Genomic DNA, 6,376 nt, shown 5'->3' with positions numbered 1-6,376 from the left:
TTACAAAATATTATTAGACCCATCTAAATAGGTTATAAAATATACACGTCAGGGTCAAAGGTATTGGGACACCTGCATTTCCAGCCATACATGGTTCCTCATCAAACTGTTCCCACAATGTTGGAGGCATACATTTATCTTGGATGAATTTGGATGCGGTAGCATTACCTTTTTCCAATCACTTGAACTAGGTGACCCAATCCAGTGCACCTGTGCGCAAAGCCAGCTCCATGAAGATATTCTTTACATGGGCTGGAGTGGAAGATCTCCTGTTATGGAGCTCCAAACACTATGGAACACCTTCAAGATGAATGTGAACACTGACTGCACCCCAGGCCTCCTCACCTCAGCTACGCTAGAAACGCTCAAATATGTACACAAGCACACTCCAAAATCTAGTAGAACATCTAGTGGAAGTGATTCTGTAATGAGACCAGACTGTCTTTGGGTCACTGTACGAATCAGAACAAAATCTTTTAGTGAAATAAAAAAAAAATTAAAAAATGAAATTGCAATTGTTATTTCCAAAGTTGTAGCAGAAAAAAGTAGACATTGCAGTGGGTGGAGCTTATTGTATATTATTACAAACCAAACTGCTCCCTTATTGGTAGGTCGGTTCAAGTTATTTAGAATGAAACAGCAAGCACAAACACATTGGAGATACACAATTCTAAGCCATGGATTTCAACATCTGAGTGTTTTGAGGGTTTGCAAGTGTATAAACTAGTATTTTGTACTCAAATGTTACATTTTTAAAACCCTGCAGCCTCACATTTTGGCCTTACTTAATAATTTGACCTTCATTTTATCATAGCAGAAACACAAAAACTGGGGTTTTGAGACCCAAACTAGCAGCTGCTGTTGTTCGCTAATGTGCTGCAACAGAAATACAGAAATTCAAAGCGCACTGGTTTGTAAGGTCAAAAAACACGACAAATAGCGGGCAGGTCAGTTTTACAAAACACATAGACACAAGCAAATATGCATAAAAAAATCTCTGCCTCATCTGGCTTATTACATTATGAAATATTAACAACATGCAAAAGATTCCACCACGGCAGGTTCCAAGGGCTACGACACACTCTGTCCCACTTATCTCTGTCTCGACAGCCTAGTAAATGTCATTTTCCACGTTCAGGATGGGAATTGTGTGGTTGGAGATAGCTTGCATGTGTACACAGCTTGAAGCTTTAAAGAGCTTGAGGACTGAAGAAGATTTAAAAATCACAGGACACCAGGACTGGATTTCATTAACTATGTCCCAATGCAAAGAACACGGTCTATGACAGGGATGGGTCAGCGATGCTGAGTAGAAAAGGAAACGTCTACGGTGCCTGGAACTTAAATAAGTGCATTCATGAGGATTGGGAGTATGGGTGGGTGGGGGGTTTGTTGGTGTTGTGTGTGTTTTGTTTATAACAACTTGTAGGAGCTGTGGACATAATTTTTCATGGACAGGCCAAAACAGATGCAGATATCGAAGTGCAAGGAACAGCTACTAGCCAGCAAATAATTAAATGTCAATTGAAGAAATAAAAATTTGACAGAATGCAGGTTTTATTCATCACATCACACAATGGATGGTTTGCATGTGGCAAAATGTAGGAGACATTTATATTTTAGATGTCAAGGAAATTGTTTTAAATGACTGCTTCAGTACACATAATATGTCTAGAAAAGTGATGAATCTATGTGGTAATTTTAGCATATGCTGTGTGCCCCAGTGTTCCACTTAACCTGTCACCATTAACTTCCCTGCATGGTTCAGTAGTGTGGATCGCCAATGTTACAACCCCAGTTCTAAAGAAATTGGGACACTGTGTAAAATGTAAATAAAAATCACATAAATCCATATTTTATTTGCAGTAAAACATAGAAAATATATCAAATGTTTAAACTGAGGAAATGTACCATTTTGAAGAAATAAATAAGGTCATTTTAAATGTGATGCCTGCAACCTGTAACCAAAGTTATTGAAATTAAATATTTGGAGAAACATTTTGCAAATATCAGGTTAATTGAGAACAGGTCAGTAAGACAATTAAGTGTATATATATATATATTGTAAAAAGGAGGTTCATGGAGGTGGTAAAGAATGACATGCAGGTAGTTGGTTTGAAAGAGGCAGATGTAGAGGACAGAGTAGTTTGAAAGGCAGACTAAGAAGAAGTAGTAGAAAGGCAATGTCTCTCAGAAGTAAAGATGCACAGGGCTTCACCAATCAATGTCTACAAATTGTGGAACAACTTCAAAAGAATGTTTCTCAACATACAATTGCAAAACAGTTAAATATCTTATCGTTTACAGTACATAATAATCATCAAAAGTTCTGAAGAATCTGGAGTAATCTCTGTGCACAAGGGACAACAGCAAAAATCTATATTAAACACAGTTGTCACGCCATGTCATCCACAAATGCAGGTTAAGTCTGTAGCATGCAAAAAAGAGCCATGCGTGAACATTAACCAGAAATTCCAACCTCTTTTCTGGTCCAAAGGTCATTTAGAAATTTACTGAAGCAAATTAAAAAACAGTTTTTTAGTCAGACATATAATTTTTTTTTTTTAATGGAAACTGATGACACCACGTCCTCCAGACTAAAGAGGAGAGGGACCATCTGTTTTGTTATCAGCACTCAGTTCAAAAAGCCATATTTCCTATGGTATGGGAGTGCGTTAGTGCTGTGGGATTAGTCCTGTGGAATGGGCAGCTTGCACATCTGGAAAGGTTTTGTCAATGCTGAAATCCCATTCCTAATTGAAATTCTGAAAATGACAGACAAAAGAATAGTACAAAGAATAATGGGGCTGTGACTTGACTACTTGACTAGCATCAAGTCGCATTTGCAGCAGCAGTCTAACTGCAATCCTTCATGCACAACAACACCATCTGATGAGCAGAGTATGAAGCTAAAAAAGCATACAGGGTGACTTTGTAAGCATAAAGACATGGACATGTGGAGAACATAAATTCTGAACCAGGAAAACTGGAGCTACCAGGCACAAAGCAGCACCCAATACGGTAAAGTTTCGGTTCATAACCAGCTTTTACAACTTAAAAGATTCTTCCGGGGTTCGTCATCTTAGGCTTCTAGCTCTTGTTCAACTCTTGTCTAAACCCTTTACCTATAAAAGTGCTAGTCAAAAGGGTTTTTTAAATAGTAATCCCTTAGACGCTGAATCTACACATGACTCAATTTAGCTAGGTTTTGTGGCCCCGTGGTGCTAACAGGAGGTTCATATGTGGAGGTTGAAGCTGATCGCAGTACTCAAAGACATTGATTTAAAAATAAATCAGAAACCGCAACTCCCACTCCATTCCATACAAGCCAGATGGTTTGTATATCCGTAAGTTCAGATAAGTGTGTAGGCCTTCTCATAGCTTGCTTAAACGGCAATAAAAAAAGGCAGCACACCCACACTCAAAAAGGCTAAAAGTGGGCATAGCCCTTTCATGCTTGCAGAACACACACACATAGCCTCGCTCTAGAGGATTCAATCTGCCAGCATGCCTTCATCTGGTTTTCTGAATAGGTGGTAACCAACTCTCTTGCACAACCACACATTCACATACTTGGTTGAATTTCTCAGGTTCTGAACGCTACACAACTCACAACTGCACAACATCGTATTGCACATTCTTACTTGGTCTCATGCTGTAGATCAGTAAGCTTTACATCAAAGCATGTCATTTAACTGTGAAGAGCTTTTCTTTATATATTTGAGGCCCTTTGGCCATTCATTACAACCAAAGACTTCCCAAAAATCAGCAAAAAAACTATTTCAAAACTATAATTCAAGTCCAGCTCCACTGGCTTATAGTTACACTGATCAGGCATAACATTATGACATTGGCCCTATATTGTGTTGGTCCGCTTTTGCTGCTAAAACAGTTCTGACCCATTGAGCATTAACAGCATGAACTTCTTCAGCAATTTGAGCTTCAGGAACTCGTCACACGAACCAGCCTTCGCTTCCCACATGCATCAGTAAACCTCGGCCACCCACGACCCTGTCGCCGGTTCACCACTGTTCCTTTCTTGAAGTGCTTTTGATAAACACTGAACACTGCAGACCAGGAACATCCCACAAGAGCTGCAGTTTTGGAGATGCTCCGACCCAGACGTCTAGACATCACAATTCATCAATTTGCTCAAATCCTCATGCTCGCCCATTTTTCTGCTTCTAACATCAACTTTGAGGACAAAATGTTTAAAGTAATAAAAAATCCATCCACTAACAGGTGCCATGATGAAGAGATGGTTTGGGTGATAATGCTATGCCCCATATAAGTATTTACCCCATTGACTTTTCTGGATTTTAAATAGATTTCATTTTGAATCCTCTTTCATTTCATACTTTACATCTAAATTAGCAAAATAATATTTTTGTTGTGGCAAAGCTTAATTTAACCAAAGGTTTGTTGGTTGCAAGAATATGCACCCAAATGAGTAAATTCTCAAGAGATCCTAGATTTGGCAGCAATTTCACTTGCACGTCTTCTGAGATGTCTCTTTTAGCTTTGCACATCTGGATCATGAATATAGTGTTTTTGCCCAAATTCTGTCAGATAGAATTAAGGCCATTTCTGAGCAGCAATTTTTAAATCTTGTCACAGATTCTTAATCGGATTATGGTCAGGACTTTCGTTCAACCCATTCACAATGCAAGTTTTTGGTTTCGTACCATGTGTAGTGTATGTTTCTTTGGTAGGTGAACCTCCACTCAATCTCAAGTCTGTTGCAAACTGAGACATTTCTTTTTTGCTGTGCTTTGGTTTTGGCCAATCCTGACTAGTTCTCCAGTTTCTATTGATAAAATCATAATGAGAACATGGTGCTACCACCACCAAGCATCACTATGGCGATGGTATTCTCAGGGTCAATGGCATGGTTTGTTTCTGCCAAACATACTGAATACATTTACGACTAACCCACTGTTATTGGACCATTCAACATGAGGGTTCATTATGTTTTCTGATCCCATGGTGTCAAATCTGGCCCTGAGAGGCACAAGTTTATGTTGTGATTGCAAACCTGCATGGCGGATTTACGGATCTTGGCTCCAAAATTTTCAGCGATTTGTTCACAAATTTAATTCGAGATGTTTTCTGAGATATGTAACCTATTCAATATCATTATTATACATAGAAATATTGACAGACCCTAATACTAAATCAAACAACACCAAATTAACTCACTAACTCGAGGTAATTTATTGAATTTGGAAATGTCAACAATTGATTCCCTTCAGACGCATGTAAAGGTCACCAGTTTGAACTGAGATCTAGCTGCTTTTTTCTGGCTGATATTCCATGATTTCACTGAATGTGCAGCACATTAGTTAAGCAATGTCACCAAGAATCCCGACCTGTCAGTCATACCTGACAGCAGTGTGTCATAAAACGTTGAACTAACAGTTTTATCCAATTCACCAGGGCCAAACAGTCACTGGAGCAAAAAGATTAGAAGCAATGTAGGAGCAAGAACACCAATAATTTCCAAACACAGACATCGATTCCAATATGTTATGACACCCACTTTCCCAAGTGCCCATTATAAAGTATGCTACCATCACAGGAGAGAAACACTTCCTATACTTGAGGGTTCTTCATATTGCCTGGTGAAGAAGTGGTAGCTACGTGGTTTGATGCCAACTTTAGGTCGGGGTACTGTATTTATTATTTGTGTGACTTGTTTTCAATGACAACAAGTTCTCCCACATCATCCCAATGCTGCATTCCCAGTCCCGGCTGCTTGGCTGTGCTTGGCAACTTCTCAAACCCCACTTTTTGCTGCATTCTCTTCAACCTATTAGCATGGCATGTACCTGTCTTCAAGCAAAGACCAAAGATTAGCTTCTTTACCAGAAATGTCCAGCCCAAGCGACTTTTTTGTTGGGTTCTCTACTAAATCATTGTACAAACTGATCTCCAACAAGACTTTCATGTGTTTGTATGGACCTTGAGGACATGATTTTGATTAGTCTATTAAAAAGTCTCTGGAAATCATTATGTTACATTTATATGTAGCATAAACCTCAGCAAAGTTTAGAAAAAAGATATATTTGAAAATGTCTGAATTTCTCCATGTGAAAGGGCTTTTCCAGCGTTCACATGTATTATAAATAAGATTGGGGGAAGTTTGGGTCACTGCTTTGATCCTCTCGCACAGGAGAGTCAGTCTACATACATTTATTTATTTTGTTTTTATTTATTTTTTACCAGCAGACTCTCTCTCTCTGGAGCAGGATATTATTCGCAATGAAGACATAGCCATGGGCCAAGACTCACTGAAACCACTTGGAATTTAATCACTGAGTGAAACCATACCGCTCTATCAGCAATTACACCCGCATGCCTTTTCTTTAATATTTCA

This window comes from Silurus meridionalis, chromosome 27 (genome assembly GCF_014805685.1).
Source record: "Silurus meridionalis isolate SWU-2019-XX chromosome 27, ASM1480568v1, whole genome shotgun sequence".
NCBI classification, from domain to species: Eukaryota; Metazoa; Chordata; class Actinopteri; order Siluriformes; family Siluridae; genus Silurus; species Silurus meridionalis.
This window is presented reverse-complemented; position numbering follows the sequence as displayed.